This window comes from Rhinopithecus roxellana, chromosome 8, assembly GCF_007565055.1.
Source record: "Rhinopithecus roxellana isolate Shanxi Qingling chromosome 8, ASM756505v1, whole genome shotgun sequence".
Lineage (NCBI taxonomy): Eukaryota > Metazoa > Chordata > Mammalia > Primates > Cercopithecidae > Rhinopithecus > Rhinopithecus roxellana.
Window position 1 is genome coordinate 124,021,885 of NC_044556.1, and position 19,517 is coordinate 124,041,401.

Sequence of the window (19,517 nt, forward strand, 5' to 3'; positions counted from 1 at the left end):
AGACTCTGTCTCAAAAAAAAAAAGAACTAGAATAAGGAGATCTAGATTCTAATACCAACTGTGCCATTTATTAGTGCTGAGATCTGCACACCTCTCCTAAACATTCAAAAGGTTTAGAGGAAAATAAAAAACAAAAAGATGACTCCAGATTTTAAGGACAAAAAAGATCAGACTATTATAGAATGCTGCCACATAAAATAAATTTAAAAAAAAAAATGAAGGATCAAAAACAAAATAAAAATTAAAAAATAAATTTAAAAAAAAGAAGAGCAGACTAAAAAGAGATGATGCTGTGATGGAAAACCTAGGAAACAATGCTATAATGGACAACACTTGAAAAGGATGGTTCTTAGGGGGAGTAAAGGATTTTAAATATCCAGTTGAGGGTTGCTGATAGTACAAGCAACAAAACAAAATAGATAATGCATTGAAAATGTAGGCTTGAGGAAAAATTGAGATCATGTAAACAGGAAAGTTCTGTAAGAGAGTGAATGGAAGTGGAGAATTGAACCTTGGGGGAATCATATATATCACTGCTTTCCAATATGGTAGCCATTGGTACATGTGGCTATTGAGCCCTTGAAATACGCTGGTGAGACAGAGGAATTAAATTTTAAATAAAATTTAAATGTATCCATACAACGGAATATTATTATTATTTTATATATATTTTTGTTTGTTTGTTTGTTTTTGTTTTGTTTTTGAGACACAGTCTCACTCTGTCGCCAGGCTGGAGTGCGGTGGCGCGATCTCGGCTCACTGCAACCTCTGCCTCCCGGGTTCAAACGATTCTCCTGCCTCAGCCTCCCAAGCAGCTGGGACTACAGGTTCATGTCACCATGCCTGGCTAATTTTTGTATTTTTAGTAGAGACAGGGTTTCACCACGTTGGCCAGGATGGTCTTGATCTCCTGACCTCATGATCCTTGGCCTCTCAAAGGGCTAGGATTACAGGCGTGAGCCATCGTGCCCAGCCACAATGGAATATTATTAAGCGGTAAAAAGAAATAAACTGTGAAGCCATGAAAAGACATGAAGAGGGCTAGGCACGGTGGCTCACGCCTATAATCCCAGCACTTTTGGGAGGCCAAGGCAGGAGCACTGCCTGAGCCCAGGAGTTCAAGATCAATTCCTATTTTAAACAAAAACAAAAACAAAAACAAAAGAAGATATTCACGAAGGGACCTAAATGCATATTGTTAAGTGAACTATGCCAGTCTGAAAGGACTATATACTATGATTCCAACCACATGACATTCTGAAAAGTTAAAACTATGACACGGGACATTTTTAGGTCAGTGAAACCATTCTGCACAATTCTAGAATAGTGGATATATAATGTTATGCATTTGGCAAAACCCATAGAACTGTCTGACACAAAGGGTGAATCCTAATGTGAACTATGGACTTTAGTTAATAATGTATCAACACTGGTTCATCAATGATAATCAACGCATCATACTAATGCAAGATATTAACAGAGGAAACTGTGCAGGAGAGTATAGATGGGCACTGTGTATTTTTTTGTGCAATTTTTCTGTAAATCCAAAACTGTTCTAAAAAAATAAAATCTTTCAAAAAACTCAAATTTACATAGCCACACGTAGTTAGTGGCTGGTATTGAACAGCAGAGGCCCATATAAATAGACTGATGTGGGAAGAAAATGAGAATGGTATATGAAGAATTACTTCATTTCTGACTACCATTCCCAAAAGTACACACATAGTTAACCCTAAACTATATAAGGCTTTATATGTAGCTTCTATATTAACATTTTACAGTAGAACTTGATCAAAAATATTCTGGATGAGTATCTTTCTAAAATTATTTTTGTCAAACAGAATTTAAGGAGGAAAATAACATTTATTAAAGGTGTCAGGTACTATACTAAAGATATTATCATTTATATTTCTGTACAACCTTTAGAGAAAGGTATTACCATTTCTGTTTTTAGAGATGAGGAATTATAAAGCTTAAGTCATAAAAGATGAGAATCTAGATATACTGGCCTCCAAAGTCTATGTTCTTTTTTTTTTTTTTTTTTTTTTACCAAAGTCTATATTCTAATATACACCACTCTACTGTATATATGTTTATGATTCCCAAAATTACAAACATAATTTTGCCACAATGAATTTTCCATCAAGGAGCAATACTTTATATATAACACAACATAACAGTTAATGATACACTCAGAGTCTAATGAGGTGTTGTATAGGTAACTGCTGTGCCTATTTTAAACAGCCTCAGGCTAATGTGACTTTTTTTCCTGCCACCCAGCTGGCCCTCCATCCTACCTATATGGCTCTACTCCAACATCTAATTTGCACCTTTTAATCTGCTGTGGGATGAGAAAATAGACAATCACATTCCTTGAATTATGTACAAAGCAAGAGAACTTCTAAACCAATGTGTAAGTGCAGATGATTTAGTTCATTAATTTTTCTGACAATTACAGGCCTTTTTTTTTTTTTTTGGCCTACTTCTTAATCTAAGCTGAGACCTGGATAAATTAAATACTGTTCTATAATAAAGCTAAGAATTTAGTGATTCTGTTTCATTGAAAAGTTTTTGACCACACCTTTTTCGTTTTTTTTGTTTTGTTTTGTTTTTGAGAAAAGTTTCGCTGTGTCGCCCAGGCTGAAGCGCAGTGGTGTGATCTCAGCTCACTGCAACCTCCACCTCCCGGGTTCAAGCAGTTCTCTGCCACAGCCTCCTGAGTGGCTGGGATTACAGGCACCCGCCACCACGCCCGGCTAATTTTTTTATATTTTTAGTAGAGACGGGGTTTCACCATCTTGGCCAGGCTGGTCTTCAACTCCTGACCTTGTGATCTACCCACCTCAGCCTCCCAAAGTTCTGGGATTACAGGCGTGAGCCACTACGCCTGGCCTCATATTTTTCATATATATATGCTTTAATACAGATGGGGTCTCACTATGTTGGCCAGGCTGGTCTGGAACTCTTGGCAAGTGACCCTGCCACCTTGGCCTTCCAAAGTGGTGGGATTATAGGTATGAGTCACCACCTCCTAGCCTATCCCATATTTTTCATGGATATAGCTCTAAACATCACCTAATTTAAAGACATTATTTTTATTTTTGTATTTGTTAACACTATCTGCTTCAAGGTAAAAGTTCGGCCAGGTGCAATAGCTCATGCCTGTAATCTCAGCACTCTGGAAGACCGTGGCGGGGGATCACCTGAGGTCAGGAGTTCAAGACCAGCCTGGCCAACATGGTGAAACCCTGTCTCTACTGAAAATACAAAATTTGGCCGGGCATGGTGGCGGGAGCCTGTAATCCCAGCTACTTGGGAGGCTAGAGACACAAGAATTGCTTGAACCCGGGAGGCAGAGGTTGCAGTGAGCCGAGACAGTGCCACTGGCACTCCAGGCTGGATGACAGAGTGAGACTCTGTCCACCCCCCCCCCAAAAAAAAGTATTTTTATAATTTTAATGTATTAACTGAGTACATTAGCTTTCTACTAAATGTTACTCTAAAAAATTAAGGAGGTATATATAAAAACATAGAAACATGTATTTACAAAAAGTTGACATTTTCCTGAAAAAAATTATTACAGAAAACCAGAAATTTTACTGCAGAGTTCTAAATATTCTGATATAATCCTTTTCCTTATCACTTTTTTTTTTTTTTTGAGGTGGGGTTTCACTCTATTGCCCAGGTTGGTCTGGAATTCCTGGCTTCAAGAGATCCTCCTGCCTTGGCCTCCCAAAGTGCTAGGATTACAGGCTTGAGCCACTGCACTCTAAGTTGTTCTTGTAACTAAATTATAATTATGTATATTAATAAAATTTTCCCTAAGGAGGGGAGATTAGTACCAAAATTTTAAATTATTTTTTTCTACTTAGAGCTCCCTGTAACCCCATTAGAAATCTTTACTAAGAAGATAAAGTGACTTTTGTTTCTTATAAATTTTAAGATTTCAATTCAATTAGATAAAGTACCATTTCTGAATTTAAGATAACAATATATTTCCAAAGCTCCAAATGGAAATGTCAATCTTAGCAGTAACTCCAAAAGTCCAAGTTTATTATTCTTTATTCTAGAAAGAAAAAAAAAAACAAAACTAATTTTGTCTCCCTCAGTCAGCCAATTAAAACAATCCAAAAAAGCTTACTAAACAATTGCCTTTGTAACAGTATTCATGTTTTCAGAGGTGATCAGGTATAGGGCCAAGATCAAGGTTTCTAACACTTATTTAACAAGGGATTAAAAGCACAGTGTCAGGCAAGTCAAAACTAAATATTCTCAAAGATTAGCTGAATAAAATAGTCATAAAGTTAGATTCACAAGGATCAAAGAGTTTCAACCTAATTCTAAAAATCGTTTCCCAGTGTAACTTCAAATAAATCCTTTGTGAATGTTTCTAGTTTCTTCTACATATTAGGAAAACCTAAAAGGCAAACAAGTTCTAAATAGAAGACTAAGTAAGTATTAAGTTGTTCACATTTGTATAGAACATTAAATTTTAGTTCTCACAACCCAGTGAAGAAATACAAATGAGTCTAAGAGTTTGAGCAAAACCCTCTGGGGTGATCAAAACAAAACTGCAAACTTCTATGATTCTCAACTTTTCTTCCATAGAGTCCCTGGCAGCATGCCTACTGTACTTACAGAAGCATGCAAAGAATTAGGTGGTTTTTTATTCCTAACAATCACATTCCAAAGTTTTTTCTGCAATTTCAATTGTACAGAGCACTGTTCCTCAATGTTGGCTCAAATTAGAGACAGAAAGCAGAATGGCGTTTGCTAGGGATTAGGGAAGAGGGGAATACAGAGTAACTGCTTAACGGGTACACTGTTTCCTTTTGGAGTAATGAACATGTTTTGGAACAACATTGTGAATGTACAAAGTGCCACCGAAACTGTTTACTTTAAAATGGTTAATTTTATGTTATGGGACTTAACCTCAATAAAAATTATGTTAATCTGTAGATAAAACTGACTCCTTTAGAACTCTTTCCTTCCTCAAAAAAAAAAAAAAAAAAAAAACTGCTATCATATTCAAATGCTATTTAGATATTGGAAATTTTTTAGATAAAATGCAATTATAAGTTAAATTATTACCACATGTGCACAGTAATAAACCATGAAGGTATACCAAGGTCAGTTTAAAACATTGCTATGCCTGTAATCTCAGCACTTTGGGAGGCGGAGGTGGGAGGATCACTTGTGCCCAGGAGTTTGAGACCACTGTGGGCAACACAGCAAAATGCTATCTCTATAAAAATAATAAAAATTTAAAAAATTCGCCAGGTAAGGCGGGAATATCACTTAAACAAAGGAGTTTGAGGCTTAAGTGAGCTATGACAGTGCCACTGCACTCCACCCTGGGTGACAGACCGTGAGTGACTCTGTCATTCGATTCATACATATACACATACAGCATTGCTAAAATGCTTGATAACTGTCAAAATAATATTGCTCTGACATACATCTGTAAATAGCTGACTTTAAATTTGAGGAAAATTACTTCCCCAAACCTCAATCAGGAAAACATTATAAACTAATAAGAAGTATCTAACAAACAAAAAGCAACCAAGAGTATTACATAAGAAGTAAACAGGCACAATCCCGACCAAAAATGGACAGAAATAAATATGCTAAAGTTAATTGTCTTGGGGATATAGGGCAACATTACTTCAGACTGGTAAACGTCACACTTCAAAAATAGAAGGAATCTACCTTAAGAAACTCTGTACTAAGAAAAACTCCTTTGTATAAATGCCTGACAAAATTAATATTTTATCATAACCTCTAAAGCTAGTCCAAATCCAGCCTAGATTCCAGGATTACACAAAAGAAAAAATCTTGGAGAAGGTTCTGGGAAAAGGCTGACTGAAATCTGTGACTGTTTTGATACAGGCCAATCTGAGAATTTTAATCCCTCTGAACCCAATCCTGAAGAATACCTGAACCCTGAGCACAGATAGGGCCAAAGCTAAACCAGGCCAGAATACCCTGCCAAGGAACATACTGATCCGAGGTGTTCACCAAACAGGGATCATTTATCAGTTTATTCCTCACTTTGTTGGATGCTGACCACTTTCAAGATATATACAAGAGTGGACTGATTAGACCCATCAAAATCCATTTCAAGTCCTAAGATCTGGAGATGAAAAACGCTGCAGAATTCTAAATTATCTATGGCTTAAAGAAAAAAAATTTGTAAATTAAGAACTTCAAATATTAGCTGACCCAACTTTAACATCACTGAATATCTTTAGTTATTTTTAAAAATTTATAAAGTATTTAAAAGGCACAATTTAGTAATTGCCTATATAACAAATTAACCATGAAAACAATTATAGCAGTATGATAAATCTGTCCTATGTAAACAGTATGAGTTTTTATATTTTATAGCATTCAGATATGCTAAAAACAAAAAGTTAAGTGTTTCTTTTGTGATTCACATGAACAAATACTTTCTTGTTCTTACAAGTAGATATCTGACAGGATACAAATAATGATAATAGGGTAAGTTCACAGGCAAAAAAAGGAATCTGTCCACACAGAAGATGCTGCAAAGTTTAACTGTGACACATGTGGTAGTGGCAAAGAATCTAATTTGTGTAACAAGACCTGGGTCTGAGTAAGCTCTTTTATCTATTAATTATGTGATCTTTTTGCTCATTATGTAGCTACTCCTAGCTTCAGATTCTTCATATGAAAAAATGAGGACAACAGAACTAATACTGCAGCATAATGAGGAAGATTAAATATTTTTATTCATTTAACAAATACTAAATTTTTATTATTGTGTACAAAATTACCCTTTTTAATTTCTTCAAATAAATCAAGCATATATTAATTTTTAATATTACCAAGAAAATATAAATCTAATTCTTAAGCTCTGGTCCCAACACTTCTTAGAAGTAAATTTTTATTACTTGAGAAAATCTGAACTTAAGTAATAAGTATTGATACTGAAGATGGGACAATTAAGGGATCACATCTTAAAACTGTTTTGACACAAAATGAATAAAAACAATTCCCTAAATTTTTTTCTATTAAATAAATATGGACCCAGACTAAGCCCATAAATTGCTGGGTCAATAACCAATCTCAAGTACAAAACCTTACCACTTAAAAATACTTATTTTCAGGAAAATGATAGTAAATATGAGGTAAATCTGCCCTTGACATAACACAGTGAGATTTTTTTTTCATAACACAGTACATGAACCACTTAAAACTTACAAGCTATCAATTACTACAATTGTTCTAATAGGTTTAGGGCCAAACATAAAGTTAATTATCATTACAACACGGACTTTACTTGGAATCTGTGCTGACCTAACAAAATTTAGCACAGAAAAAAAAAATCACAGATCTGAGCACCTGAAAAACGGTGTCTTTTCTGAAATGTTTGCAAAAAAGTCACAACATCAGGAGCCACAGAAAGTTGTTCTTTCTCCATCATTCAAAAAATCAAAACATCTCCAACGTTACTTATGGTAGGCATAAAATGAAAGTCAATATTGATACTCACTCACTATACTTCAAATCCTAACCAAGATAATTCAACCTCTATGTTTATTCAATTGCTAGTCTATTCAGTATCAATTGTGGAAAAACTAAGAAGTAGACTAGCGCTGCTTACTAGACTTCATGTAACCTGAAAATGTTTTTAATTATAACAAACTTGGACCAATTCTACTTAGAAATGTACCCTTAAAAGAGGTGAAAGACATTAACTGGCATCTTTTCAGCACAGGTCAGTCTTCCTTAAGAACACAACCTATAACCCTTAGGCCTTGCAGTTGAATGTTAACAAGTGAAAAACAATCTCCTTGGATGTATCCAAGCAATTTTAATATAAATTTCTGCATACCTAGGTAGAAAGTACTTTCGAAATAACTTAAATCTACCTTTTCCCTCACTTATAAGAAAATGTGGTAGAAGCCTTGAAAAATTAAGTTTAAGGCTGAGCGAGGTGGCTCAGGCCTGTAATCCCAGCAATTTAGGAGGCTGAGGCGGGCAGATAACTTGAGGTCAGGAGTTCCAGACCAGCCTGGCCAACATGGTGAAACCGTCTCTACTAAAAATACAAAAATCAGCCAGGCGTGGTGGCGGGCGCCTGTAATCCTACCTACTCCGGAGGGTGAGGCAGGGGAATCGCTTGAATCCGGGAGATGGAGGCTGCAGTGAGCCGAGATTGCGCCACACACTCCAGCCTGGGTGACAAGGCAAGACTCCGTCTCAAAAACAAAACAAAACAAAACAAGAACAAACAAAAATGAAATCAAATTTCTAACTCAGAGAAAAGGCTGGTCTTGAACAATTTAGGGACAAATTACTGAAACAGGAGACAAGGCACAAGAAGCTCTATGGCTGGAGATGAACCACCTCTGTGTCTCCTTTAGAAGTGCTTCCTGAGGTCCACTTTATGCTAGTTAATGTTGCTTCTTATACTGCATGTTAGTAATTTAAAACGCCTAGCTGGAATAAAAGTTCTCTTTAAACATTACAATTTGTCTCCGCGTTGCCAGTAAGTATTTGTCTCCAGTTTCATGGGCTATTCTGATATGTCAAGAGTAGTATTATTACTGTTCCAAAAGAGCCCTTGTTTCATTCATTTTCACCTGGGATGCGGGCATAACTGATGTTTACAGAACTGATGTTTAGAGAGGCGCATCCCTTACCACTCCATCCTTTATCGATAACCACATTTTGTATGTTTTTGTTGCATTTAAGTTTTTTTTTTTTTTAAGACACCTGCACACACACAATTTTCCCACCGCCAGCAGGGAGAAGACCACAGGCTAGGTCTCCATGGGCTTCAGGGAAACAGACACCGTGAACCCCGCTTGGCCAAAGAGGGGGAGCGCTTCAGGGGCTGGGGGAGGGAGCAGCCCTAAGGTGCTGGGAGTCAGAGGCGGCGCCTGTTTACAGACGCCTTCGCCCTCCCCCACCCTCACAGAGGAGGGGTCCAAAAAGCAGTTCCCGTGCGCACTCCCCGACTGGCCTAGGCCTTGGCAGTACCAGAAGAGCCAGGCAGCCCTTTCGCCCCCTCCCTCTAGTCCGAGCCTCCCTTCGCCCTCCTCTCGGCCCACCTACCCCTACAGGCCCTCCAGGCGGCGTGCAGAGGCCTGAGGCCTAAAGGACGCCGACCACTGACAAGCCCCAGAGCAGCCGGCGGGGGCCCTGAGGAGCCTGGGGCCGGCCGGGCGGCCGCTGCGGCGGAGGAGCAGAGGGCGGGCGAGGACAAATCCTTCCCGACCACAGCTGCCTATTGTTCCCGACTGAGGCCCCGGCCGCGGCAGCCCCGCTCCCCAAGTCGCCGCCCGCCGCTCGCTCACCGCGCTGGTCCGAGCAGCAGCTCCTCTCAGCTCCGAGTCCCCGCGGCCGTCGCCACCGCCGCGGCAGTCGCCGCCGCCGCCGCTGCCACCGTTGACTCTGATTCTGTCCCAGGCCGCCGGGCCACGGCTGCCGCCGCCACCGCCAGCACCGCCTCCGGCCTCCCACCTGCTGCTGCTGAGGCTGCTCCTGCAGCAGGGGCCATCTTGTTGGTCTGCCTCCTCTTCCTCCTCCTAGTCCTCCGCCGCCCAGTCGCTCGTTGTCCTCGTCCCCTTCCTCTTCCTCAGGCTCCGGCCCGCCCCGGAGACTGGGGCGGAGACTAGGGCGAGGATCCTCCCTCAGAAGGCGGGGCAGGCGGAGGGGCGGGGCGGGCGCGGGAGCAAAGCTCTGAGTCACCGGCCACCAACGCCCGGAAGGGAGGCCGGCGACGCTCTCCGCGGCGACCCAAAGTCTCACACTCCCTGAGCAGAGGAACCGGTCTCTCCGTCCGGCCTGCCCTCCCGCACCGGCGCCTTTGGGCTCAGCGGGCCAGTGGCCAGATGGCGAGAGTAAATTGGAGGAATTTCTGTCGTTTCCATCGAACCCCGCAATACGTCTACTCTTTTGGCTTTCTCAGCCGTTGTCCCCCAACTCTGGTTTCTTTTTCACGTCTTTTTCCCCACCCCATTTGTCTTCTTCCATATTATCCAGGCTCTGGATCTCATCAGCTTTGTCCTCGTCACCCCTCTTGGAGTTCAGCCTCCTAAGGCTGTGAAACAGCCCGAAGGCCCGGACACGCTACTCCAAAACGTCTCTCCTGGGCTGTGTGAACACTAAGAGCCATTTGGGGACGACAGGAAAAGATGTGGCTCGTCGAAGAGCTCCTGAAATCTAACCTTGCTACTCTTTAAAAGTTTCTTGTCCCTTGTGGAAAAGGTGCCGTTTGGTTTTGGGGAATGAGAGGTCCCTTCAGACAATTCATTTTAGCCAGACCCTCTTTAGCTTTTGAGAGGGGGAAGAAATGGGATTATTGTAACACCATACAGTACTGATTTCAAAATAAATCATCTAGAAGAGAAGAGAGAAAGAAAGTCCCCAAATAAACAACCATTTAATACTCTCTACTCGGCAGTATCACCTTTTTTGCTTCAGAACTTGACCAAGAGAGCAGAGATTATGTTTTTCTGTCCTTTCTTCACTGTTTACATCACAGTACCCCAAGAGAAGCACTTCTGCCTTTAACTTGATACATTGGAATCGCTATCACAGATAGTATTTTTGTATTATTTTTAAGAAATATCACACACCTTCCTAAACTCTTGGCAGAGAAGAATTCTTTTTAGTTGTTAACACCCTCCTGCTCCTGAAATCTCAGCCTCTGTTTAGAAGAACTATTGATGTCTTTCTATTGATTGGAATTTGCTGCCTTTGAACTGGGTTTAATCTGTAATCGTCTTTTCAGCCTACTAAATAGTAACCCTAGTCCTACAGAGAGTGAATTTCTAGCTACCACAGGGGGATTTAGGTTAGCATGTGCCAATCTAAAGGGATCTCTTAAAGCCTTTCCCTCCTCAAACCAGGCCTCTGTACCCTGCTAGGAAAAACAGATTAATCTGCTCCTCCTGCTTTTCCTCCTCCTCCCTTCTTCTCACTCCTAGGGAACCTTCCACAACAGAAGGTTTTAGCGACTGTTGCTAGGCAAACATGCCAACTTCCTTGTTTAGGTGAAGCAAGTAACTTAACTTCCATTACAAGCAACCTAGATAATGTAATTTCTTCCCCCCGCCAACCCCCCCCCCCCCCCCCCCCCCCCCCCCCCCCCCCGCCCCAGACGGAGTCTTGCTTTGTAGCCCAGGCTGGAGTGCAGTGGGGTGATCCCGGCTCCACCTCCCAGGTTCATACCATTCTCCTGCCTCAGCCTCCTGAGTAGCTCAACTACAGGCGCCCACCACCACGCCCAGCTACTTTTTTGTATTTTTAGCAGACACGGGGTTTCACCGTGTTAGCCAGGATGGTCTCGATCTCCTGACCTCGTGATCCACCCGCCTCGGTCTCCCAAAGTGCTGGGATTACAGGCATGAGCCACCGTGCCCGGCCAATTTCTTTGAACTATTAATAGTTGTACCTCAGTTGGTAAGGCTCCTTAAAAGGTTCCCTTAAGCAATATGATTTTTAAGTTGTTTATTTTTATCTTGTCAATGTTTCAATTAAAAATACGTTAAAGGTCAGATACAGTGGCTCACGCCTGTAACCCCAACATTTTAGGAGGCTGAGGGGGGGCGGATCACCTGAGGTCAGGAGTTCAAGACCAGCCTGACCAACTTGGAGAAACCCCCGTCTCTACTAAAAATACAAACATTAGCCAGGCGTGGTGGTGTGCACCTACAGTCCCAGCTACTCGGGAGGCTGAGGCTGGAGAATCACTTGAACCTGGGAGGCAGAGGTTGTAGTGAGCCGAGTTCGCGCCATTGCGCTCCAGTCGGGCAACAAGAGCTAAAAAAAAAAAAAAAAAAAAAAAAAAAAAAAATTAAAAATGGAGGCGCTTCCCTAAACCCAAATTCATTTTAGTGATATAAAGACGCATTTGACAGAAAAAGAAGAGCAGCTTTGAAGAAAACACTTATGTTTAAAATAAAAAATAAAAAACCTAATCTGTGAGAAGTCATATGTTTTGAACTCCCCAGTCAGACTAGAAGTATAAGATACAGAAGATAAGGCCAGGAGCGGTGGCTCACGCCTGTAATCCCAGCACTTTGGGAGACAGAGTGGGCAGATCACGAGGTCAGGAGATGACGACTATCCTGGCCAACATGGTGATACCCCGTCTCTACTAAAAATACAAAATTTAGCCAGGGGTGGTGGCGCGCGCCTATAGTCCCAGCTACTCCGGAGGCTGAGGAAGGAGAATCACTTGAACCCGGGAGGCGGAGGCTGCAGTGAGCCAAGATCATACCACTGCACTCCATCCTGGACGACAGCGAGACTCCATCTTGGCCGGGCATTGTGGCCCACGCCTGTAATCCCAGCACTTTGGGAGGCTGAGGAGGGTGGATGGATAGCCTGAGGTCAGGAGTTCGAGACCAGCCTGGCCAACATAGTGAAACCCCGTCGCTACTAAAAATACAAAAAAATTAGCTGAGCGAGGTGGCGGGCACCTGTAATCCCATCTACTAGGGAGGCTGAGGCAGGAGAATCGCTTGAACCCAGGAGGTGGAGGTTACAGTGAGCCGAGATCATGCCACTGCACTCCAGCCTGGTGATAGGCAAGACTCCATCTCAAAAAAAAAAAAAAAAGATACAGAGGATAATTTGTCTCTTGAAACTGAGTCTATTTAGAAGAAAGATAATAGGGATATTCAGCAAGGGGGAAAAAAGATATTCTGGGTTTTATTCCCAAATTAACAATTATTTGAAAATTTAGTGAAATAAGCTCTTTTTAAAAAGCTTATTTCAAATGTTTTTACTCTTGTTAGAGTATTGAGATTTGTTGTGAATTAATACAAATAAGATTAAATGAGGCCGAGCATGGTGGCTCATGACTGTAATCCTAGCATTTTAGGAGGCTGAGGCAGGAGGATTGCTTGAGGCCAAGAGTTCAAGACCACCTGGTCAACATAGTGAGACCCTGTCTCTAATTTTTTTTTTATTAATTTATAAAAGATTAATGACGCCAGGTGAGGTGGCTCACGCCTGTAATCCCAGAACTTTGGCAGGCTGAGGCAGGTGGATCACCTGAGGCCAGGAGTTTGAGACCAGCCTGGCTAACCTGGCAAAGCCCCATCTCTACTACAAATACAAAAAGTGGCTAGATATGGTGGCACATGCCTGTCATCCCAGCTACTCAAGAGGCTGAGACAGGAGAATTGCTTAAACCCAGGAGACAGAGGTTGCAGTGAGCCGAGATCACGCCACTGCACTCCAGCCTGGGCGACAGAGCAAGACTCTGTCTCAAAAAAAAAAAAAAAAAAAATCACTATTTTGTAGCTTCAAGACAACTTAAACAAATTGGTTTTATCTCATATTTTGTTAATAATTCTGACCCTCTCTGGGCTCCGACCTAGTTCGCGGCGATATGGTCAAACGCACCAAGAAAGTAGGGATCGTAGGTAAATAAGGGACCCGCTATGGGGCCTCCCTCTGAAAAATGGTGAAGAAAATTGAAATCAGCCAGCACGCCAAGTACACTTGCTCTTTCTGTGGCAAAACCAAGATAAAGAGACGAGCTCTTGGGGATCTGGCTCTGTGGTTCCTGTATGAAGACAGTGGCTGGCAGTGCCTGGACGTACAATACCACTTCTGCTGTCAAGGTAAAGTCCGCCATCAGAAGACTGAAGGAGTTGAAAGACCAGTAGACACTCCTCTGCTCTTTGAGACATCACTGGCCTACAATAAATGGGTTAATTTATTGAAAAATTAATTAATAATTAAATGGGTTAATTTATTGAAAAAATAATAATAATTCTGATGTGGAATACCCAGAAATTTAGACTTTGCTCTGACTTCCTCTACTGATATACTATGAAAATCAAATGAGTCATTTCATATAAAATATCAGTGCATGGCATATAGTAAGCACTCAATTTTTTTCAAATTCATTTTGTGCATATGTTATTATAGTCTTTTGTTTCTTAATCAGTCAGATAAGAATGACAAGTCATCAAATACATTTTTGCTCTTTGCATGAACCCTAAAAAAAGATTAATGCAACTTTTCAGATCATACACAAATCAGTTAAAATAATGCCTTATGTTTTCAATATGTATTCTAATGTGCCTGTACTATATTTTCTGATATGCCTGTACTATATTGTTTGTTCCTCTGATTTTTTTTTTTTTTTTTTTTTTTGAGACAGACTCTCTCTGTCACCAGGCTGAAGTGCAGTGGCACAATCTCAGCTCACTGCAACCTCCGTCTCCCGGGTTCCAGAGATTCCCTTGCCTCAGCCATCCGAGTAGCTGGGACTACAGGCACGCGCCACCACGCCCAGCTAATTTTTTGTATTTTAGTAGAGACGGGGATTCACCATGTTGGCCAGGATGGTCAGGAGATTGATCTCCTGACCTCGTGATCCTTCCACCTCAGCCTCTCAAAGTGCTGTGATCACAAGCGTGAGCCACCGCGCCTGGCCTCCTCTGATATTTCTTTTTTTTTAGAATAACTTAATGCTTTTTAGGTTAGGCTGCATGACTTTTTAACCTATTACATGCTTTAAAATTGTTCTAGAATGTGTTAATGTCAGCCTAACACACTGTTTGTCATATTAAGGCTAGAAATGACCTTAGATACTCATTTATTTCAGCAGTTGACGCTGAGAGTAAGAAAGACTGGATAGATCACTTACCTACATAACTACTTCTTTATAGATAAACACCATGTAATTGAGGAAGGGGTTAGGGAGCAAAGAGGGCTAGGAAAAGAGGAGAAAAGATGAATGAGGTATGTATCCCTGCCTTAGAGATAGTGAATAACCTAGTAGGAACAATACAATAAGATATTCATGTAAACTAGAGTATAAAGTACCTTAGTGATTAGTGCATAGAAAGTACAGTCAGTCCGGGTGCGGTGGCTCATGCCAATAATCCCAGCACTTTGGGAGGCCCAGGCGGGTGGATCAGGAATTCGAGACCAGCCTGGCCAACATGATGAAACCCTGTCTCTACTAAAAATACAAAAATTAGCCGGGCATGGTGGCTGGCGTCTATAATCCCAGCTACTCAGGAGGCTGAGGCAGGAGAATCACCTGAACCCAAGAGGTAGAGGTTACAGGGAGCCAAGATTGTGCCATTGCACTCCAGCCTAGGCAATAAGCGTGAAACTCTATCTCAAAAAAAGAAAGAAAGTACAAAGTCCTCTGAAAGTTAAAATCATTCTAATGTCATGGAACCTACCTTCTGACAGGTGGCAATTCTGTGGTATCAGATGTGTACCCAGGGCATAGAAATCCACTTAGCTCTCAATTTGGGACACCAGGGGGATGAAGGAGGATAATGAATGAGAAATTGAAAGGTATGAGAGTAGAGTTTGGACTAACTAAAAAACCTAGTTTAAAGCACAGCTGGGACCTGAGACCTCTCCAGTGTAAATAATTTATGTAAGGGGAGGGAATGACACCCTCAAACACAGACACACGAAATAGGGAGTACTGGAGCTGAGTCACTTCGGTTTTCTGAACTGCTTTAGGTAAAGTAAGAGTGGGAAGTTAATTGTCTTCTCCATCCTCACTATCCTGTCTTACTCTTATACAAAGATTCTCCATGACCTCCTACTTTCTCCCCAGTCCACAATATTGTACCCCTCATATTAAAATTTCATTAAAAATAAAACTCAAAAAATAAGCAGAGGAAGGTGTCCCATGCAATAATCTATAGAAATATGAGGAAACCAATGGTGTCTGACCTACCCTACACCTTTAGAGTCAAGTCCAAAATCAGACCCAAATCATCATCTGCAAATTAGGCCTAAGGGATTGCTGTAGATTCAGGGTGACAATCAAATGGCAAATATAGCCTAATTTAGTTCTGAAATTTCGAGAGCTAGGTTCCTGTAGACTTGATTCCAAAAGAGCTAAGTAAAATGATGTTTCTGAGTCTTACGTGAAATTGCTTCTAAATTGGCCTGCCTTCCATAAAGGCCTCCAGCCCAACATTGAGCTGTCTGAACTTTGACCCCCAGAGACTTACGTGAAGCCAATGATAAACAGAACACCTTTACAAAAGAGACGTCAAACAACTTTCAGCAAAGTGGTCCATTCTAGGCAGTTGGGTTAAGAGAAAGCAACTCCACTTGTCCAATGGCAAAACTCACTGGAATATTATTGTTTTCACTATTAATTTGCTAGGGCTATCACACCAAATGCCACAGTCTGGGTGGCTTTTTGTTTTTTAAACCTAATCCCACATGGCAGCATATTAAGTTATTATTAGTGTAAAATGGATAAGTATAAGATTTTTGTTTTGTTTTTGAGATGGAGTCTTGCTCTGTTACCCAGGCTGGAGTGCAGTGGCATGATCTCAGCTCACTGCAACGTCTGCCTCCCTGGTTCAAGCAATTCTCCTACCTCAGGCCGCTGGGTAGCCGGGATTATAGGCGTGAACCACCACGCCCAGCTGAGATAAGTATAAGATGTTTTATGTAAGCGTCAGGGTAACCACAAAGCAAAAGCCCATAATAGATGTGCAGGCCAGGCACAGTGGCTCATGCCTGTAATCCTAGCACTTTGGGCAGCCGAGGTTGGTGGATCATGAGGTCAGGAGTTCAAGACTAGCTTGGTCAACATAGTGAAACCCTGTCTCTACTAAAAATACAAAAATTAGCCCCCCATGGTGGCACATGTCTGTAGTGCCAGCTACTTGGGAAGCTGAGGAAGGAAAATCACTTGAATCTGGGAGGTGGAGGTTGTGGTGAGCTGAGATCGTGCCACTGCACTCCAGCCTGGGCAACAGAGCGAGATTTCATCTCAAAAAAAAAAAAAAAAAAAAAAAAAAAAATATATATATATATATATATATATATATACACACACACACACACACACAAATCAACCAGAATAACAGAACAATAACTAAAAAGAAAAAAAACAGAAAACAATTTTTCAAATGGCGCTTATAAGTCCTTACCTATACATAATTACTTTGAATGTAAATGGATTAAATTATGTAATCAAAAGGCATAGAGTGGCTGAATAGATTAAAAACAAAAACAAAAAACAAGACCCTTAGAGGCCAGGCGTGTAATCCCAGCACTTTGGGAGGCCAAGGCGGGCAGATGACCTAAGGTCAGGAGTTCCAGACCAGCCTGGCCAACTTGGCGAAACCCTGTCTGTACTAAAAATACAAAAATTAGCCGGGCATGGTGGCAGGTGCCTGTAATCCTAGCTACGTAGGAGGCTGAGACAGGAGAATCGCTTGAACCAGGGAGGCAGAGGTTGCAGTGAGCCGAGATGGTGCTATTGCACTCTAGTCTGGGCAACAAGAGCAAAACTCCATCTCAAAAAAAAAAAACAAAAACAAAAATTAGGCCGGGCGCGGTGGCTCAAGCCTGTAATCCCAGCACTTTGGGAGGCCGAGACGGGCGGATCACGAGGTCAGGAGATCGAGACCATCCTGGCCAACACAGTGAAACCCCATCTCTACTAAAAAAATACAAAAAACTAGCTGGGCGAGGTGGCGGGCGCCTGTGGTCCCAGCTACTTGGGAGGCTGAGGCAGGAGAATGGCATAAACCCAGGAGGCAGAGCTTGCAGTGAGCTGAGATCCGGCCACTGCACTCCAGCCTGGGTGACAGAGTGAGACTCCGTCTCAAAAAAAAAAAAAAAAAAAAAAAAAAAAAAAAAAAAAAAATTAGCCAGGCATGGTGGTGGGCACCTATAATCCCACTACTCAGGAGGCTGAGGCTGGAGAATGGCTTGAACCCAGGAGGAAGAGGTTGTAGTGAGCCAAGATCGTGTCATTGCATTTCAGCCTGGGTGACAAGAGTGAAACTTCATCTCGAAAACAAACAAACAACAACAACAACAAAAAACAAAAAAAGAAAAAAAGACCCTTGGAGCTGAAACAGTGGCTCAACCCTGTAATCCCAGTGACTCAGGAGGCTGAGGTGGGAGGATTGCTTGAGCCAAGAGTTGGAGGCTGCAGTGAGCTATGACTGTGCTGCCATACTCCAGCCTGGGCAATAGAATGAGACCCTATCTCTAAAAACAAACAAAAAACAAGACCAAATTATATGCTGCCTACATAAGACTCACTTCATCTTAAAGCAGGGGTCCCCAGCCTCTGGGCCATGGACCAGTACTGGTCTGTGATCTGTTAGGAACCTGGCCACACAGCAGATGAGCAGCTGGCAAGAGACCATCACCGCCTGAGCTCTGCCTCCTGTTAGATCAGTGGCAGCATTAGATTCTCATAGGAACACAAACTCTATTGTGAACTTCACATGCAAGAATCTAATGCCTGATGATCTGAGGTGGAACAGTTTCGGCCTGAAGCCATCCCCCACCCTGTCTTGTCCATGGAAAAATTGTCTTCCAAGAAACTGGTCCCTGGTGCAAAAAAGGTTGAGGATCATTGCCTTAAAGGACTCTTGTAGACTGAAAGTGAAGGGAAAGATGAACATTTGTTTATATAACTAATGATTGGAACTTCATGTGGGGCTCTGTCTAAATATACAATTCTAGATATACTGAGTTCAATATACTTTGTAACCAAATGATGTCTTCTAGCACAAATGTATGTTCAATATCTATTGGGCCATATTAGGTTTATCTGATCATGAGTATCAGTTAAGAATGAACTTCAGTTAAGTTGAACATTCGTATGTAAATCATTCAGGAAACTAGAATTTGAAACATAATGCTTTAAGCAATATGGAGAAGAAACTTCCTTTTGCTGCATACTTTACTCTGTATGATCTGGACTTGGGGGAGTCTTTGTAGAGTTTTTTGTTTTTCTAAGAGGTTAGGGACCAAAGATTATCCCTATCACTTGGAGGCAGTTCATGAACTGTGCAGTAGAATGTCTATGTAGCAGGCTCCTCATTGAAGATGAATATTCAGCTTCATGTTACTCCATGAGTTTATTTTCTTTTTGCTGTCCTCTAAGTTTGAATAAAGTGTTTGAGAGCTGTAGTCTTTTCTCAGTGCTAATCTTCTATTAATGGGAGAGTTCTGCAACCATACTTGGGCCAGTATAGCACCAGTGATGGGAAATACCTGGAGCTCCATCAGAGGAAAAGCAAATCCCTGGGGGTCAAGAGTCAGAGTCCTTCTCCATCTTGATATTTTTCCTCAGCTGTCAAACTGGGACAGGCAGAAAGATCTAGTTCAAGCCCTTGTTCCACTACTTACTAGCTGTGTGATCTTGTACAAGTTAACCTTAGAAATGTTCACTTTCCTTGAGTACAAGATTTATCAAAAGTATCTGATGTAAAATACAAGGATTGTGAAATTTATTTTATGGAGATTAAACTGAGAAAATATATGTAGAACATCTAGTACAATGCCTGACATCTATTAGGCACTTGATGAATGAGAGTTATTAAAATTATACTAGGTACTGTGCATAGCATTGGGCTGGTGGTTCTCAATTTTGCTGTGAACTTTTAAAAACTATGGTCCAGGCATGGTGGCTCATGCCTGTGATCCAGCACTTTGGGAGGCTGAAGCAGGTGGATCACTTGAGCTCAGGAGTTCAAGACCAGCTTGGGCAACAGGGCAAAACC

At 41.5% G+C, this 19,517-nt stretch overlaps 1 protein-coding gene and 1 pseudogene across 3 annotated transcripts in view; one reads left to right on the top strand and one right to left on the bottom strand.

Moving 5' to 3' along the window:
* The window catches only part of RC3H1 (ring finger and CCCH-type domains 1), a 93,180-nt gene extending 83,597 nt beyond the window's left edge, over nucleotides 1–9,583 (bottom strand). For 2 of the 3 annotated variants that reach the window (XM_030935721.1, XM_010367374.2), the window contains exon 1: nucleotides 9,327–9,457. The gene's annotated coding sequence lies outside the window, so the exon portion shown is untranslated. Of the gene's footprint in view, nucleotides 1–9,326 lie in introns of all 3 variants that reach the window. The other variant, XM_010367375.2, reaches the window with a different exon arrangement.
* Nucleotides 9,584–13,375: 3,792 nt separating this feature from the next.
* LOC104665524 lies at nucleotides 13,376–13,655 on the top strand (annotated as a pseudogene).
* Nucleotides 13,656–19,517: the final 5,862 nt, after the last annotated feature.